Below are 19,432 nucleotides of genomic sequence, written 5' to 3' on the forward strand. Positions count from 1 at the left end.
AAGTCCTCCAGCTGTGGAAATCACTCTTCACAGCCAGCTGTTTTGCACAGAATAAATGGAGGGCAAAACAGGAGGGAGCAAAACCTCAGAGCAACGCACTCAGTGCAAGCAAAACCAGGGTCTGGAGAAGCCACACTAGAAGAGTTCTACAGGTCTGCAGTCAAAGCTGAGTTTTTCAGCACCAACTAACTAACTAACTAAATAAACCCCCAGCATTTCAGGCCAATACTTAAAAGGAGTTAGTATACAGAGGTGTTTAAGACAGTAGCAGCTGCTAAGAGCATATGGAGACAGTCTATACGGGCTCCCAGCCCCATGTATAGCAACTTACCAAACAGTGTTTGGAAACAAAACTCCCTGCAGGCTGGGATGCCACATGCTATTCTCATCAGAGCAGCACTCAGAGCCCAGCCTCTTCAGGTGAAAGACCCCCCCACCCCCCCAGAAAAAGAAGTTAGGTAGCCAGCACAGGCAGCAGCCTACAGCCATTTCCCAGCTGTACTCAGAGCTCCTCAGGCGGAGGTTTAATTATTTAACGCTTCTAACACTGCGAGTTGAAGCAGCTCTGCTCTTTAAAAGCCTGAGATGGGCCAAGATGTGCCCCAGACTGAGATTTCTGGGCAGACACACCCTCAGCCCTCACTTGCAAGCACTCGGTGCTCGGTGCTGCAAAGCCCCGTGGCAGCTCTGCCTGCCGCTCTGCTCGCAGGCGCTGCTCAGACCAACGCGCGGACAAACCCCAAAGTTAAAACCCATCCACGCCCAGAATTAAGCTTTGCCTACTTCCCCTTCCCCACAACGGCAATAGGGAATCCCTCAGACGTCTGCCTGAGAAAATGAAAGCAAAACAAGGAGCTGCAGGACAGCCCCTGGCATGAGGTTGGCAGCCACGCAGCCAGCCAGAGCCCCGAGCAGCAGCAGCGGCAGCAGCATCCTCCATCCCCTTACCTCTCCTCCTCTCCCGGGGAAGCCGAGGCGAGCGCTGAAGCTTCTCGCACGCCCACAGCGGGGATCTGAAGAGCCAACATTCCTCCCACCATCCCCGCCCAGCAAAGGGGAGGTCGCTTCCCGAGAGCCACAGAAGGGATGCGGTCATGGTCACAGAGCGAGAGAGACGCGTTGCAAGGAAGGCACAGGGACAGGCAGCTGGGGTGAGGGCTCCTCCCCCAGCAACTATCCAGCTTTTGTTTCTTTTAGTCGGAACAGGAGGCAGAAAGATTAAAACACAACCCCAAACTTTTGAGGTAAGCAAACTCTTTCTTTTATTATTAAAAGAAAATATTCAAGGCAAAAGAGTTTGCTTCTAACTTAAATACATCTGGGGTTGCTGGCTCTCAGCTTGGCTTCTCTCAGCCAAGCAGCAACATAGAAGGGTTCAGATTGGAAGGGACCTCAGAGAACATCTACTCCAGACCCCCAGCCATGGGCAGGGACACCTCCCACCAGCCCAGCTTGCTCAAGGCCTCATCCAATCTGGCCTTAAACACCTTCAGGCAGGGGACATCCATAGCATCCCTGGACAACCTGTGCCAGAGTCTCCCCACCCTCCTGCTGAAGAACTTCTTCCTCAGCTCCACTCTAACCCTGCTCTGCCTCAGCTTCAAACCATTCCCCCTTGCTCTGTCCCTAGACACCCTCAGGAAAAGTCTCTCTGCAGCCTTCCTGCAGGATCCCTTCAGGTCCTGGCAGGCAGCTCTAAGGTCCCCCTGCAGCCTTCTTTTCTCCAGGCTCAACACGCCCAGCTCCCTCAGCCTGGTCTCATAGGAGAGCTGCTCCAGCCCTTGGATCATCCTTGTGGCCTCCTCTGGCCTCACTCCAGCAGCTCTGTGTCCTTCTTCTGCTGGGCACACCAGAGCTGGAGGCAGGATTGGAGGTGAGGTCTGAGCAGAGCAGAGCCCAGGGGCAGAATCCCCTCTGCTGCCCTGCTGCCCACCCTGCTCTGGCTGCAGCCCAGCACACAGCTGCCTGCTGGGCAGCAGGAGGGCACTGTTGGCTCCTGGGGAGCTGCTCAGCACCCAACACCCCCAAGACTCTTTCTCCAGGACTACTTTCAATCCAACACAGTGCTTGTACTTCAGTTTATGTTCTCCTTTATGAGATGGATGCCTTTAAAACCCCCAGAAGCTTACAAGCAGAACATGAGGATCCAGAGAGTATACACTGAAGGATGATGGCACCTGCCACAGTGGTCTGAAGGGGTGGCAAATGCAGAGCTCAGAGCATCTGCTACCAACCAGGAAGACACATGCAATGGAAACATCATGTACTACTTTGGTGCTGATGCAAAGCACTGGAGCACAATCAAGCACCAAAAAGGTTAAGTGGCCACCAGATCAAGGGAGGGGATTCTGCCCCTCTGCTCTGCTCTGCTCAGAGACCTCACCTGGAGTACTGTGTCCAGTTCTGGGGCATCCAACCCAAGAAGGACATGGAACTGTTGGAGTGGGACCAGAGGAGGCCACTCAGATGATTAGAGGGCTGGAGAACCTCTCCTATAAAGACAGGCTGAAAGAACTGGGGATGTGCAGCCTGGAGATGAGAAGGCTCCAGGGAGACCTTACAGCAGCTTTCCAGTAGCTGAAGGGGACCTCCAGGCAGGCTGGGGAGGGACTGTTCAGAAGGGCCTGTGGGGATAGGATGAGAAGCAATGCTTTGAAACTGGAGCAGGGCAGAGTTAGTTTGGACATTAGAAGGAAGTTCTACACAACAAAGGCAGTGAAATGCTGGAGCAGGTTGCACAGAGACGTGATGGAAGCCCCATCCCTGGAGACATTCACAGTCAAGCTGATGTGGCCCTGAGCAACCTGATCTAGGTGAGGTCCCTGCTGACTGCAGGGGTGGGGGGTTGGGCAAGATGACATTTGAGGGTCCTTTCTAACCCAGTGCATTCTGTGCTTCTGTGACATTCCAGGAATTCCTGCTCCTCCTAAACCCCTAATGCTTGAGCCCTCCCCTAGCTAAAAGGAGAGGATGTCACTAATCAACACAATGCAAGGGGTTTAGTGAAGAATGTGAAGAACCCATGACTGTTCTAAAAATTAAAACCACTTGACCTTGGGGGGGTCCTTGGGGGGAGGAGGAGGGGGGTGGGGGTGGTATTTCTTTTTTAAAGTCATGCCTGCCAGGAAAGTGAATCATTGCCTGGTTCCATTCCTTGGGCATCACCTGAAAATTCAGCTTCCAGCTATACAGTTTCAAACAATATATATTAAGGGAGAAAAAAAAAAACAACCCACAACCAAACCTGAGACCCACAACCTGCCAGCAGCTTCCTCAGGATGGTAAACAGAATGGAAACTAAAAGAGGTGGGTTTGTGCCCAAAACTGCAGCTGCAACTTGAAAGGAAAGGAGTTGGCTTGAAAACCTCCACTGCACTCCACCAAAATCAGGCTGCCTGTGCATCAGACAAGCTTCAAGGGAGAGCAACACTGACTCTGTTTCACAGGATCACAGGATGTTAGGGGGTGGAAGGGACCTTCAAAGACCATCAAGTCCAACCCCCCTGCTAGAGCAGGAGCATAGAATCCAGCACAGGTCACACAGCAACACATCCAGATGGAGCTGGAAAGGCTCCAGAGAAGGAAACTCCACAACTTCCCTGGGCAGCCTGCTCCAGGGCTCTGGTTTCAGCCCCTGGGTGCAAGAAGCACATCTGACTGCTCTGTTTCAAACCAGTGGCAGCCTCCAGAGTCTTAGGGAACAACTGAAGACATCTCAGGAAGTTTAAGTTCCTCCACTTTTCACTCTATGTGAGCACATTGTGCAGTGTCAGTTCATCCTGTAAGGTAAAAGGAAGTGCTGAGGCTTTTGGGGGCTTGATAGAACCTGGTGAGAGTTTACCAAAGAGGGCAACCAAGCTGGTGGAGGGTTTGGAGAACAGGTCTGGGGAGGAGCAGGTGAGGGAGCTGGGGGTGTTGTGTGTGGAGAAGAGGAGGCTGAGGGGAGACCTCATTGCTCTCTACAGCTCCCTGAAAGGAGGTTGGAACTAGGTGGGCATTGGTTTCTTCTCTGTAGTAATAAGTGATAGGATGAGAGGAAATGGCTTCAAGCTGTGCCAAGGGAGGTTTAAGTTGGGTAGTAGAAGAAACTTCTTGACTGGAGGGGTTCTCAAATACTGGAACAGGCTGCTCAGGGAGGTGGTTGAATCCCCATCCCTGGAGGTGCTTGAAAGAGGCAGAGATGTGGTGCTGAGGGCCATGGTTTAGCCCCAGCCTTGGCAGAGCTGGAGAACAGTTGGACTGGATGAGGTGAAAGGGTCTTTTCCAACCACAATGATTCTCTGATGCTGTGAAAGCCCAGCTTCCAAACTAGGTTGTGAATGCTTATCAACAGGAGCAGTGCCTCCTTTAGGGGGAGAAATGAGGAACCTCCTCTCCTTGGCACTGGCATCTGTGTTACTGGACTAGAGAAGCAGCACCTGCAGGTGTGCAGGTGTAGATGGAAGCCGCAGAGCAGACCCCTGACAGCCACTAGCCCCTGGATCTTCAAATCTCTCCTTGCTTCCCTTTCTGTTCCTGCAGGTAATGCACACTCCAGGGGCTAGCAGCTCTTTTCCTTCCCCCTGCTGGGAAGGGCAAGGGCACTGCCAACCCCATCAGCACTGCTCCTCAGCAGCTCCACCGCGAGGAGAAGCTCCCCTGGGGTACACGGGGAGCACATCTGCCCTGCCCGCAGAGGAGCGGCGGCAGCACCCCGCCTCTCCCCCCACGCTGCCAAATCCAGCCCGTCAGCCCAACCGGCAATTACACTCACACCTAAAATAGCTCTGTGGCAGTGCCAGCCACCACCCATCCCCGCCTCTCGCCCGGAGCCTCGGCGGGCCGGGGCGTGGTGCGGGCCGGCAGCGGACGTGCAGCTCCGCGGGCGCTCCCCGCACGCTTCCTGCGGGCTGGCTGCTCGCACAGCACGCCGCTCCCCCTGCCCTTCGCCGCAAGAGGAAGTGTCGTGGCCTGGCCAGCAGAGCACGCTGCCTTTTCTTCTTCCACAGAAAGCCTTTTAGGGAAGCAGCCCGTGCCCGGAGGCGCTCAGAAGGTGCTCCGCTCAGAGGCGTGCACGCAAGGAGGGCTTCCAGCAGCTCTCCCGCAGCTCCAGCTGCCAAGTTTCACCGGGAGGCCACCAATACCTGCTCACCCTCCAGAGGTGACTCAGCCACAGCTGTGGGAGCGGCAGCTGCTGCCTTCCAGGCCATGAGGGAGCAGAGAGGGTAAATCCAGGAGTCACCTGGTCCCTCTCACCGCTTGCCCTCAGGAACAGAGCCTCTGGCAATGCTCTGGAGGAGACAGGGAGCACATCCAACGCACTGGCTTTTGGCTGCAGGGGGCTGTGCAGCCCCACTGCTCTCCCCAGTCAGTCCCACTGCCCAGGAGTGCTCCTGGACACCAGGCTCTCCTTTCTGCTCCAGAAGCAGACTTTTCCATCCCTAGTTAGCAATGCCAAGAGATGCTAATATTGCAAGCTGCGAATCGAGGGAGGTTCTCCTCCCCCTCTGCTCTGCCCTGCTGAGACCTCACCTGGAATATTGCATCCAGCTCTGGGCTCCCCAGTTCAGGAGGGACAGGGATCTGCTGGAGAGAGTCCAAGGGAGGGCTCCAAGGATGCTGAAGGGACTGCAGCCCTGCCTGGGGAGGAGAGGCTGAGAGCCCTGGGGCTGTTTGGTCTGGAGAGGAGAAGGCTGAGAGGGATCTGATCAATGTCTATCAATATCTGAGGGCTGGAGGTCAGGAGGGAGGGGACAGGCTCTGCTCAGTTGCACCCTGGGATAGGACAATGGGCAATGGATGGAAACTCCAGCACAGAGGTTCCACCTCAGCATGAGGAGAAACTTCTTCCCTGTGAGGGTCCCAGAGCCCTGGAGCAGGCTGCCCAGAGAGGTTGTGGAGTCTCCTTCTGTGGAGCCTTTCCAGCCCCATCTGGATGTGTTCCTGTGTGACCTGTGCTGGATTCTATGGTCCAGCTCTGGCAGGGGGGGTTAGACTCAATGGCCTTTTGAAGTCCCTTCCAAACCCCTAACATCCTCTGATCCTATGTACAAGACCCCAGTGAAACCCACGGCAATGCAGAAGTCCCTGGCATGCCACATCAGCCCTTGTGACTAATGGGAAGGGGTTTGCCTGTAAGCACCTCTGGCTCCTGCCTATAAGAGGTGCTTACTGGGATATAGCCAACTCTACTATCATCCAGCCAAGAGGGTGCAGGGCATGCTGGCCCCCCTCCAGCATACCCATGCTAGAGAACCTCCATAGCCAGAGGGCTGGGCCATGGAGCCCAGGAGGTCCCAGAGCCAGTAGGGCATCAGCAGACCTGAGTGGGCCTCCAGGAGTGGCAAAGGTGGCTCAGCCTCCTGCCTCTGCCTGGCCCTGCCTGCTCTGGTGCTGCTTGTCAAAGCATTCTCAGGAGCACCCTCCCTCTTTCAAAAAAACAACAGAGAGAAGGGACAGGGTCAAAGATTATGGTTGGAAGAGAAACAAGGTGTGGTGGGTGGAAGTTATCCACCCCTTGTAAAGAATTCCATTGTTTGCTCATACTAACCCAATACATCTAAATACTACACCTAATCTAAACCAGTGTCTAACCCTAGTGCCCTTCATCAGAAAGAAACCACCACCCTTGATCAGCCAGGGCTCCAAAGAGCAAAGCTGAGGGACCAGCCAGCATCCCATTCTGGACTGGGATCAGTGACCACTTGCCATGTGCCAGCCACTGCCTTCTCCACCAGCTCTATCCATGTTCTCCTTTTTAAGACAAGGCTGTTAATGCCATTGGGCACAGATGGACAGAAGCAGCCTCCCCTGGGCTTTTTCAATGCAGGTTGAAGGCTTACACACTTCTTGCCTTCACCTTCACAGAATCACACAGAATCACAAAGGCTGGAAGAGACCTCAAAGATCATCAAGTCCAACCTGTCACCACAGACCTCATGACTAAACCAAACGTCCAATCCCCTCTTGTGACCATCTGCAGAGTGCCTACTATCCATGCCAACAGCTATGGAAGGATTTGCAGAGGGACCTCAACAAGCTGGACAGATGGGCAGAGTCCAAGGGCAGGAGATTGAACACATCCAAGTGCCAGGTTCTGCACTTTGGCCACAACAACCCCAGGCAGTGCTACAGGCTGGGGTCAGAGTGGCTGAGAGCAGCCAGGCAGAGTGGGATCTAGGGGTGCTGGTCGATGGTAGGCTGAACATGAGCCAGCAGTGTGCCCAGGCAGCCAGGAGGGCCAATGGCATCCTGGCCTGCATCAGGAACAGTGTGGCCAGCAGGAGCAGGGAGGTCATTCTGCCCCTGTACACTGCACTGGTTAGGCCACACCTCGAGTAGAGTAGAGTAGAGTAGAGTAGAGTAGAGTAGAATAGAATAGAATAGAATAGAATAGAATAGAATAGAATAGAATAGAATAGACCAGACCAGGTTGGAAGAGACCTTCAAGATCATCGCATCCAACCCATCAACCAATCCAACACCACCTAAACAGCTAACCCATGGCACCAAGCACCCCATCAAGTCTCCTCCTGAACACCTCCAATGATGGTGACTCCACCACCTCCCCAGGCAGCACATTCCAATGGGCAATTCTGGGCTCCTCAGTTTAGGAAGGAGGTTGACTTGCTGGAACGAGTCCAGAGAAGGGCAACAAAGTTGGTGAGGGGTTTGGAACACAAGCTCTGTGAGGAGAGGCTGAGGGAGCTGGGGTTGCTTAGCCTGGAGAGGAGGAGACTCAGGGGTGACCTTCTTGCTCTCTACAACTACCTTAAGGAAGGTTGTAGACAGGCAGAGGTTGGTCTCTTCTCCCAGGCAAGCAGCACCAGAACAAGAGGACACAGTCTCAGGCTGCACCAGGGGAGGTTTAGGCTGGAGGTGAGGAAGAAGTTCTACACAGAGAGAGTGATTGCCCATTGGAATGTGCAGCCCAGGGAGGTGGTGGAGTCACCATCACTGGAGGTGTTCAAGAGGAGACTTGACAGGGTGCTTGGTGCCATGGGTTAGTTGATTAGGTGGTGTTGGGTGATAGGTTGGACGTGATGATCTTGAAGGTCTCTTCCAACCTGGTCTATTCTATTCTATTCTACTCTATTCTATTCTAATTCTACAAGTGAGGAGCAAGCATTTGACCTGAACTCCTCAATTTCTCAGTCTGTTGAAGGACAACCTACAAACACAACAACAACATCTGCCTACATTTCCCCCACCCCCCACCCCGCTCCTCCCTTAAAAGCTTCCTGAGCAGCTCTTTCAGCGACCCTGGCATCTGGAAGAAAGCAAGACATTAGTCAGGCTCATGCTTCTTTAATAAAAACCTTGCATATGCAAGCAGGGGACTGCAAGCCTTGAGTTAAAACAGCAACAAAAAAACCAAACCCTATAACCAAAGGCTTGCAAAGCAGAGCTCTGATGGTGCAGAACAGGACAGAGCCGAGCGCTGGCTCCCTTTTCACCCCCGCGCTCCAAGGAGGCTCAGCTCAGCCATTAACTGCAGAGAGCTGTTCACAGCTTGGAGCAAGGAGTCTGGCAGTCAGCAAAGGGTCAGCAAAGGATGGCCAGAGCACGGGGAGAAGAAGGGGAGAAGAAGGGGAGAAGAAGGGGAGAAGAAGGGGAGAAGAAGGGGAGAAGAAGGGGAGAAGAAGGGGAGAAGAAGGGGAGAAGAAGGGGAGAAGAAGGGGAGAAGAAGGGGAGAAGAAGGGGAGAAGAAGGGGAGAAGAAGGGGAGAAGAAGGGGAGAAGAAGGGGAGAAGAAGGGGAGAAGAAGGGGAGAAGAAGGGGAGAAGAAGGGGAGAAGAAGGGGAGAAGAAGGGGAGAAGAAGGGGAGAAGAAGGGGAGAAGAAGGGGAGAAGAAGGGGAGAAGAAGGGGAGAAGAAGGGGAGAAGAAGGGGAGAAGAAGGGGAGAAGAAGGGGAGAAGAAGGGGAGAAGAAGGGGAGAAGAAGGGGAGAAGAAGGGGGTCTCCTGTCTCACCACTTCATAAGGAAATCGGAGGCTCCACTGATGTCAGCTGCAGGAAATGAGCCACAGGCAGATGATGCCGGAAGCAGGCTTTATATTTAGGACTGAGTCACCCACTTTATTAAATTTGAAAGGCACAAAGAGGTGGGTGTGGATAGAGGGAATAAGGGGTGGGGGGGGAATGAGCAAGTTATTCCCTTGAGATCACGGGCAATAAGGTGCCTAGGGTGGGGTCTCTGTACAGCAAGTGAGAAAGTAAAGGTGACCCAGGAACTCTTTCGTGCACTCGTCCTGGAAAAGCAGCTGCAAGACCTTCTCTGCTGCCTAGGACACAATCACAGAATGGGAGGGGTTGGAAAGGACCTCCAGAGATCAATCCCCCTGCCAATGCAGGGTCACCTAAGACAGGTCTCACAGGAACACATCCAGATGGGGTTGGAATATCTCCAGAGAGGGAGAGTCCACAACCTCTCTGGGCAGCCTGCTCCAGGGCTCCAGCACCCTCATACCAAAAAAGTTTTTCCTTATCACAGTATCACAGCATCACCAAGGTTGGAAGAGACCTCGAGGATGACTGAGTCCAACCTGTCACCAGAGACCTCATGACTAGACCATGGCACCAAGGGCCACATCCAATCCCCTCTTGAACACCTCCAGGGATGAGGACTCCACCACCTCCCTTGGGCAGCACATTCCAATGATGAACGACTCTCTTGGTGAAGAACTTTCTCCTCACCTCCAGCCTAAACTTCCCCTGGCACAGCTTCAGACTGTGTCCTCTTGTTCTGGTGCTGGCTGCCTGGGAGAAGAGACCAACCCCCACCTGGCTACAACCTCCCTTCAGGTAGTTGTAGAGAGCAAGAAGGTCTCCCCTGAGCCTCCTCTTCTCCAGGCTAAGCAACCCCAGCTCCCTCAGCCTCTCCTCACAGGGCTGTGCTCCAGACCCCTCCCCAGCCTTGTTGCCCTTCTCTGGAAACCTTCAAGTCTCTCAATATCCTTCTTAACCTGAGGGGCCCAGAACTGGACACAGGACTCAAGGTGTGGCCTAACCAGTGCAGTGTACAGGGGCAGAATGACCTCCCTGCTCCTGCTGGCCACACTGTTCCTGATGCAGGCCAGGATGCCATTGGCCTTCTTGGCCCCCTGGGCACACTGCTGGCTCATGTTTAGGCAGCTGTCAATCAGCACCCCCAGGTCCCTCTCTGTTTGGCAGCTCTCAGCCACTCTGACCCCAGCCTGTAGCTCTGCATGGGGTTGCTGTGGCCAAAGTGCAGCACCCAGCACTTAGACTTGTTAAAAGCCATCCCATTGGATGTTATGTTCCTTATGTTGCTCCACTTTGTGTCCACTGCCTCTGGTCCTTCCACAGGGCACCACTGAAAAGAGCTTGGAACCTTCAGGTGCTTCAGCTATGTATAGACATTGATCAGATCCCCTCACAGCCTTCTCCTCCTAAACAGCCCCAGGGCTCAGCCCTTCCTCATCACACAGATGTTCCAGTCCCTTCATCGTCCTCACAGCCTCTGTTGGACATTCTGTCCCTCTTGAACTGGGGTGCCCAGAACTGGACACAGCACTCCAAATGTGGTCTCACCAGGGCAGAGCAGTGAGGGAGAAGAACCTCCCTTGACCTGCTGGCCACACTCTTCTTTATGCACCCCTGGAACCCATTGGCCCTCTTGTCCTCAAGGTCAGATTGCTGTCCCATGGATAACTTGTTATCCACCAGGACTGCAAGGTCCTTGGAGCCAACACTGACCATGCTGCAGGGCTTTGCAGTCCTGCTGGGGTTTGCTCTGGGCAGCCCTGCAGGCAGCTCAGGCCTGAGCAGGGCACCACCAGCACTGAGGCACTTCCCCATCTCCTCTGCTATGTCATCCTCTGGCCGAAGCAGAGGCTGCTGGCAGGAACCTGGGGCAGTGTTACAGTAAGCCAAGCCAGTTACAGCTCCACCTAACTCATTATGAAGTGCACCTTGCCCCCATCACACCCCAGAGGAAACAGCTTCCTTCAGGCAATTGCAGCAGCGTGAGATGAAGGCTGAGGAAGACTAAAGTGTGCAAAGAGGAGCTGACCTGGGCATGCAGTACAACTGCACCTGAGCAGGGCAGGCACCACAGCTCAGCAAGTTTGCTTGATGATACCGAACTGGGAGGCTTGACTGAGACACCTGAAGGCTGTGCAGCCATTCAGAGACTTGGACAGGCTGAGAGCTGGGCAGAGAGGAACCTGATGAGGTTCAACAAGGATAAGAGCAGAGTCCTGCACCTGGGAAGGAAGAACAAACTGCAGCAGCACAGGCTGGGAGGGGATCTGCTGGAGAGCAGCCCTGGGGGGAAGGACCTGGGAGTGCTGCTGGACAAGTTCTGCATGGGACAGCAACGTGCCCTGGGGGCCAAGAAGGCCAGTGGGGTCCTGGGGGGCATTCAGAGGAGTGTGGCCAGCAGAGCCAGGGAGGTTCTCCTCCCTCTACTCTGCTCTGCTGAGACCTCACCTGGAATCCTGCATCAAGTTCTGGGCTCCCCAGTTCAAGAGGGACAGGGATCTGCTGGAGAGAGTCTAAGGGACTGGAACACTGCCTGATGAGGGGAGGCTCAGAGCCCAGGAAAAGGCTGAGAGGGATCTGATCAATGTCTATCAATATCTGAGGGCTGGGGGTCAAGAGGGATGGCACAGGCTCTGCTCAGTTGCACCCTGGAATAGGGATGGAAACTACAGCACAGGAGGTTCCACCTCAACACGAGGAGGAACTTCTTCCCTGTGAGGCTCACAGAGCCCTGGAGCAGGCTGCCCAGAGAGGTTGTGGAGTCTCCTTCTCTGGAGCCTTCCCAGCCCCATCTGGATGTGTTCCTGTGTGACCTGTGCTGGATTCTCTGCCCCTGCTCTGGCAGGGGGGTTGGACTCAATGATCTCTGGAGGTCCCTTCCAACCCCTAACATCTTGTGAGCCTGTGAACAGCTTTGCAAAGGGTTCAGCTACTGGAGCCAGACTTTTCCCCCTGAGAAAACACTTTCCAAAGACCAAAACACAAACACAGTTACCCAAGCCAAGCATTGCACCTCATCTTGATTTGGGAAGGCAACAGCAGACAAGCCCCATCCGCCCCGCCGAGCACCGCCCCTGACTTCCCTCCAGAAGCAGCAGCCTATCAGGCTGCTAATGGAATTAATTGGTATAATCTTCCAAATGAGATTTTGGCAGCAGAAAGGATGTGGCTGGAAAAATAATAACAAATGAACCCAGGGGCTGTGGGCAAGAGTGGCAATTCTGCAGAGGCAGAGGTCAGGGACTGCTCGGTACCTTCCACCTACACGCCGGAGAGGGTTATAGCTCTGCCTGCTCCAACCAGCAAACAGGCACTTAGTCAACTCTTGATCACTGACCAGATCAGGCTGCTGGAAACCACAGAAGCATAGAATCAATCAGGCTGGAAAAGACCTCAGAGATCATCAAGTCCAACCTGTCACCCAACACCTCCTGACTAACTAAACCATGGCACCAAGTGCCACGTCCAATCCCCTCTTGAACACCTCCAGGGACCACTCCTGGCTAGTGGAGAGGCTGTGGGTAGCTCCTCAGCCCCACATGACCCACCTGTGGGTGGCTTCCCCTTATCAGAGAGGTTTCAGTGCTGGGGAAGGGTCAAGGCAAAGCTGGTACAGTCCCAGCCCAACCCAGGCAGCAGCCCAGGTGCCCAGCCCAGCCCAAGAGGATCTTCAAGGAGTCACTGGTATCTCGTCTGCATGTCCAGCCAGACGTAGGAGGTAGAACATTTTGGCAAGCAGCTCATCACATTGTGCAAGTGGGGCTACAGTTTCAGCTGTCTTGAACTAGTCCAGAATCAAACCTCAAGGGACCTGGAAGCTTTTTCCTGGCATTTAGCTCGTGCTGCATTTCTTGGCTCCCTCCCTGGCTGCTCTTTTTGTCTCAGACCCCAGCAACCAAAAGGTCTTCTGCAGGATGGACCTGCTGGGGAGGCTAACTTCAGAGGCTCCCACAACTGCTGCACCCTCTCCATGTGCACAGCAAGGTGAAGCAGACCTGGATTACCACTCACACACACACATCACCCATAGCCTGCAGGTCCCTGGAGGGCAACCTTCACTACAGAGCTCGTTAACACTGTTAATTAGTAAACTGCCTCACATTTTTCAGCCCACAAAGAAAAACCCCAACATAACTGCTAGTAGCACGGCTGATCTCCATGCTTTGAAGCCAGGCTTTGCTTCCACTGCAGATTCCTTCCTGTCTCGAGCCTGCTGCTGAGTTCAATGTTTATGAATCAGTCAATTAAAGAACCCTCATCCTTCCCAATTGAAAAAAAAAACCCAAACACAAACCACACAACCACCAAACAAAACCTCAACCACCTACAGGTCCTCCACAAAGCCAAGACTGAGTAAAACATGCTGTGGGATAGAAGGCATGAATCCATTCTGCAGTTCAGGTAGGAGGGGAAGGTCTATAGCTAGGAGTAATTAACACCATAGAAGGGTAAGGTCTCTGCCTATGAGCAATTACCACCATAGGAAGGGAAGATCTCTAGTTAGGAGCTATTATCACCATAGGAAGGGAAGGTCTCTAGTTAGGAGCTATTATCACCATAGGAAGGGAAGGTCTCTAGCTAGGAGCAATTAACACCACAAGGTCCAGCATGGATTACACCAAAGAGGTCAACCCAGAACATGATTACACCAAATGCCAACCCAGAACATGAGCTATGAGCATTGACACACCAAAGGGCAATGCAGCACAGAAAGTGCAGTACCTTGCTCTGGTGTCAAGTTCATACCCACCCAATGCACAAAGCCTTAATTGCTGAAGTGAATTATTGACCAGTAGTGCTTGTGCAGGCTCTTACAGAGGGTTTGAAGGCCATGCAGATGGGGCAGGACCCTACTTCATTTCATGGCTTTCCACTACCTCTTTATATAGGCCTTGAGAGGACAGAAACAGAACAGAATGGAATCACAGAAGGGTTTGGGTTGGAAGGGACCTCCAAAGCTCATCCAGTCCAACCCCCTCTGCAGTCAGCAGGAACATCTTCCACTAGATCAGGTTGGCCAGAGCACCACCAAGCCTGACCTTGAATATCTCCAGGGATGGGGCCCCAACCACCTCCCTGGGCAACCTCTTCCAGTGCTCCACCACCCTCCTGGTGCAGAACTTGCTCCTAACATCCAGTCTAAACCCTCTCTCATTTCAAAACATTGTCCCTCATCCTGTCCCTGCAGGCCTTTGAAAGCAGCCCCTCTGCAGCCTTCCTGTAGCCCCCTTCAGGTCCTGGCAGGCTGCTATTAGGTCTCTCCTGAGCTGAACACCCCCAGCTCCCTCAGCCTGTCCTCATAGCAGAGGCAGTCCAAGACCCTGATCACCTTTCATGGCCCTCCTCTGGACCCTCTCCATCAGCTCCAGGTCCTTCCTGTGTTGAGGGCTATAGAGCTGCACACAGCCCTGCAGGAGAGGTCTCAGCAGAGCAGAGCAGAAAGGCAGAGCCCCCTCTCTCCATCTGCTGGCCACACTGGCAAGTGAACACTGCAGGCTCATGTCCACCCTACATAACCCAGCTGAAAAACAAAGTACATACCCCTTAGAGAAAGGGGAGGAAGGGAGAAAGACATCAAAGGTCTTGTCATTACTGATGGGTCAAACTAGTGTAGGCTGGGCACTCCAATAACCAGCCACACAGGAGAGTTCAGATGGCTTGCAGGAGCCTCCTGGCTGGGCAGAAGCAAGACAAGGTTTTCAGATTTTCAGCAAGAAGTCTCTGTGTGTGATGCCTTTGCCTGGGCATTTGGCTCAGACAAAGCAGTGGCAAAAGCCCAGCTGGAAATCAGACCAGCAGCAACATGACAAAAGGGGTGGGCAGCAGAAGGGCAGGGGCAGGGTTGCACTGGAACCTCTCCCATCTGTGTCCCTGAGGAAAGCTTAGTCCCATGCTCAGCCAAGCAGGGCAGAAAGGAGCAGGCTAAAGTTTAAGTCAGATACTAAGGCCACTTAATATGCAGCAAGAGAAGTGTGGCCAGCAGGGCCAGGGAGGGGATTCTGCTCCTCTGCTCCACTCTGCTGAGACCACAGCTGGAGCTCTGGGTCCAGTTCTGGAGCCTGTTATCATAGTAGTATCATAGCATCAGTCAGGGTTGGAAGGGACCACAAGGATCATCTAGTTCCAACCCCCCTGCCATGGCCAGGGACACCCCACACTACATCAGCCTGGCCACAGCCTCATCCAGCCTGGCCTTAAACACCTCCAGGGACAGGGCCCCAACCACCTCCCTGGACAACCCATTCCAGGGTTTCACCACTCTCATGGGGAAGAACTTCCTCCTCCCCTCCAGCCTCAATCTCCCCACCTCCAGCTTCATTCCATTCCCCCTAGCCCTATCACTACCTGAGATCCTGAGCAGTCCCTCCCCAGCCTTCCTGTAGCCCCCTTCAGATACTGGAAGGCCACAATCAGGTCACCTTACAGGAAGGATCTGGAGGTGCTGAAAGGTGTCCAGAGAAGGGCCATGAGGATGAGCAGAGCTGTGGCTGCTGCCCTGGAGGTGTTCAAGGCCAGGCTGGATGAGGCCTTGAGCAACATGGGGTGGTGGGAGGTGTCCCTGCCCACGGCAGGGGGTTGGAACTGGATGATCTTTAAGCTCCCTTCCAACCCAAACCATTCTATGACTTGTGCTTGACTGGCTGTGCTCAGAGTGGCAGCAGAGGGGGATTCCTGGTCTGCTTCTGCCACTGGCCACCCAATGCCACAGGGCTGACGCCTGTCTTTGCTTTCACAAACAGTAGGGCTGAACTTGCTGCCTTTGACTCTGCCCTTCTGGCAAGGTTGGGGCTGGTGAATGAGTGCCATGACTTTTCCCAGTCGCTGTCCCTGTCTTTCTAGAAGAGCTCAGCGTAGCCTCTCCCAGCAGACAAAACTGCTGGAGGAGCACCAAAGTCTTCAGCCTGTCCAGAACAGCTCCAACCAAGTGGAAACTTAAATTCAAGGAATTACCCATCCCTGTAATTGGCATTCAGATTTTGTGGAGCTGGATTGCTTGGTAAACAATGGCTGGGTTAAAAAAGAAATCATAAATCCTGGCTCCTGTTTGTGCTGCCACTGCAGCTTTGTGCTCCTAATCAGCTGGGGAGGGGCTGTGGAGCCTTGTTTGGGTTTGGAGCAGGGCTGTGGTTTTGAGACTCCAGGATGCTGTGTCTCGTGGCAGGGACAGGCTGGGATGCTCTCCTGCCTCACAGCCTCTGCAGCAGGGTGGTGAGGAGCAGGCAGAGGGTGGTGAGAGCCTGGCACAGGTTGCCCAGGGAGGTGGTGGAAGCCTCATCCCTGGAGGTTTTTAAGGCTTGGATGTGGCTCTGAGCAACCTGATCTAGTGTGAGGTGCCCCTGCCCATGGCAGGGGGGTTGGAACTGGCTGATCCTTGAGGTCCCTTCCAGCCCTGACCTATGATACTCCAGGGCTGATGCTCCAGCCTGCTGCTGCTTTCCTTGGCTTAAGCCAGTGCTTGACTCCTGCTCTAACCTCTAAGCAGCTGCAGTGTTATGTACATAAAAATACTGCTCTACCGATCCTGTAGGTAACCATTCCCCTGACCCAGCACAGAACAAGGTACTTGTCTCCACCTGGTCACAGAAACAAGAGGAAGAGAGCTGCAAACCAGCAATGCCAAAAAGCTTTTGCTTCCTGAGTGCTGCACAGGGGGTCTGGCCTCCAAGAATGGATGGTGAGAGGTGTTCCAGGGGGTGCACAGGGTGGTGGAGGTGTTTGTGGAGTTACCCTGTGTTGAGTGGTGGGGGTGGTGTGCAGATCAGCAGGGAGAAGGTTTGCTCCTGGTTTTGTTTCTGAGCGAGCAGCCCTTCAGATGAGGTCAGTAGGGAGCAAATGGAAATACTTTTACAGATGTGTTCAGGGAAGCAAGGCTCAGGATTCTGAATCCTCACTTAGGTAGGATTCACCTTTCCATGTGAAGAGAGAGGGGAAGCTGGGCCTTCTGAAAACAACATTTTGAATAAGAATCACAGAACTGTCAGGGTTGGAAGGACCTCAAGGATCATCCAGTTCCAGGCCCCCTGCCATGGGCAGGGACATCTCACACTAGATCAGGTTGCTTACAGCCACATCCAGCCTGGCCTTAAAAAACCTCCAGGCATGAGGCTTCCACCACCTCCCTGGGCAACCTGTGCCAGTCTCTCCCCACCCTCACTCTAAAGGATTTCTTCCTCATCCCCAGTCTCAATCTCCCCTCTCCCAGATCAAAGCCATTGCTCCTCATCCTGGCACTCCCAGCCCTTGTCACAAGTCCCTCCCCAGCTCTCCTGGAGCCCCTTCAGGTACTGGAAAGCTGCTCCAAGTTCTCCCTGGAGCCTTCTCTTCTCCAGGCTCAACAGCCCCACTTCTCCCAGCCTGTTCCCACAGGGAAGGTTCTGCAGCCCTCTCATCATCTTGGTGGCCTCCTCTGGACCCTCTCCAGCAGCTCCAGGTCCTTCTTGTGCTGGGGGCCCCAGACCTGGAGGCAGGTGAGGCTTCAGGTGTGGTGTCAGCAGAGCAGTGCTGGCAGCAGTGAGCTTCTGCAGCCAGGCTGGGACAGTACTCTGCACACTGCAGCAGCAGTGGGGCCAAGAGCAATGCAAACATTTCAAAACCAACAGCATAAAAAACCCCAAACCAAAACCAACCCAAACCCTGATCAGATTTAGGAAGTCACATGCTGCTACAGATGTGGTAACCCAAAGGGCTGCAGTCTCCAAGCTCTGTTGGAAGCTGCTGGGGACATCATTGGTGGAAGGCTCTCAGGAAGCAGAACCACTGATGCACAAAGTGCAGCCCTCAGTGCAGCACCAGTGCAGTGCTCTGCAGTGCTTCCAGCCTGCAGAAGCAGGACCACACCTTGCTGTGATGCCAAGCTGCAAAGGAGGTTGTGCTGAGATGGGGCTGGGTCTCTTCTCCCTCTGATCAGGTGAGAAGAGGAGAGGCAATGGCCTGAAGTTGTGCCAGGGGAGGGTTAGGCTGGAGATGAGGAAAATGTCTCTGCTGCAAGAGTGGTCAGGGATTGATGCACAGGCTGCCCTGGGAGGTGGTGGAGTCCCCATCCCTGGAGGTGGTCAAGAAACCTGTGGCCATGGCACTGGGGGCCATGGTGGTGTTGGGTTGCTGGTTGGACTGGGTGATCTTGGAGGGCTTTTCCAACCCAAACAATTCTATGATACTTTGAGGGAAAGAGCATGGAGAGAAGCTTAGCTGTGGTTTTCAGATTCCAACACCACAGGCAGGGAAGAAGATTATCAGTGGCACACAGGTGCCAGTGTAACCTTGTTCCATCCAACAGCAACACACTGCACATCCCCTTCCACCTTATCCAGAGGATACAATTGTGCCAGGGGAGACAGGTTGGACATTAAGAGCAATTCCTTTGGTGCAAGAGTGGTCAGGGATTGGCACAGGCTGCCCAGGGAGGTGGTGGAGTCCCCATCCTTGGAGGGGTTCAAGAAACCTGTGGCCATGGCACTTGGGTCCATGGTTTGGAGGCCATGGGGGTGTTGGGTTGATGGTTGGACTGGGTGATCTTAGAGATCTTTTCCAACCCAAACAATTCTATGACACTTTGAGGGAAGGAGCATGTAGGAAAGCAGGGACTTAGCTGTAGTTTTTAGAGTCCAACACAACAGGCAAGGAAGATTATCAGTGGCACCCAGGTAACAGTGCAACCTTGTTCCACCAAACACCATCACACTGCACATCCCCTTCCACCTCACCCAGAGAGCCTACAAGCTTCTCTCATTCAAGACCTTCAACCTCTTGTGCATGGAACTCTGGAGAGCTTCAATGTAATCTCTGACATATTGACAACAAATTACTCCCACATACAGCAATCAAGTGCAGAGCTGCTGCCTGCCTTCCCCTCTTCCTTCTAGGATCCAAAGGCTTCTCACATGCTGACCTTCAGGAGAACAAAAGGCCAGGGAGAACAAAGGGGATCTTGCTTAAGCTTCATTTCCTATCACCCCCACAAGACACAACAATTGCAGCTGGAGTCCAAGAGGATATCCCTAGAGCTCTACAATTAATTCCTCGAGTTTTTTGGTCTTTTTCTTTTTCCCCTAGCAAAACAGCCTCCCCACCATCTGGAGCCAAGGAAGCTGAAGCAGTTCCAGCCAAGGACTATCTGGCAGGAGCTGCATTAACAGGACTGAGGTCAAGGGCAGGATCATCTACTGCATGTCACAGGTGAGCCACCTCCAGTTAGTGCCCCAGAGGTCACCAACACCTCCTGCCAAGCACAGCACCTCCCTGGAGCACAGCCTCCTGCAGCACCTGCGAAGTGCAGCACCGACACAGGACAGCAGCACTTCTGATGCTCCTCAGTCTCCCTCCTCCCCCAGACTATCAGATTCATAGAATCACAGAACTGTCAGGGTTGGAAGGGACCTCAAGGATCAGCCACTTCCAACCCCCTTCCCTTGCCACGGGCTGGGACACCTCACACTACAGCAGGTTGCT

General features: G+C 53.8%; 1 protein-coding gene across 3 annotated transcripts in view; it reads right to left on the reverse strand.

The window, feature by feature from the left end:
* PLS3 (plastin 3) overlaps positions 1–19,432 on the reverse strand; it is a 104,842-nt gene that overhangs the window by 65,746 nt on the left and 19,664 nt on the right. The window contains exon 1 of one of the 3 annotated variants that reach the window (XM_068163642.1): positions 8,950–8,968. The exons of 1 other annotated variant lie outside the window; for it this stretch is intronic. The gene's annotated coding sequence lies outside the window, so the exon portion shown is untranslated. Of the gene's footprint in view, positions 1–948; positions 1,035–8,949; positions 8,969–19,432 lie in introns of those variants that run through there. One more of the 3 variants, XM_068163641.1, reaches the window with a different exon arrangement.

Source organism: Melanerpes formicivorus, unplaced genomic scaffold (assembly GCF_026170545.1).
Source record: "Melanerpes formicivorus ecotype bairdi unplaced genomic scaffold, bMelFor1.0.p_v2 SCAF_73, whole genome shotgun sequence".
NCBI classification, from domain to species: Eukaryota; Metazoa; Chordata; class Aves; order Piciformes; family Picidae; genus Melanerpes; species Melanerpes formicivorus.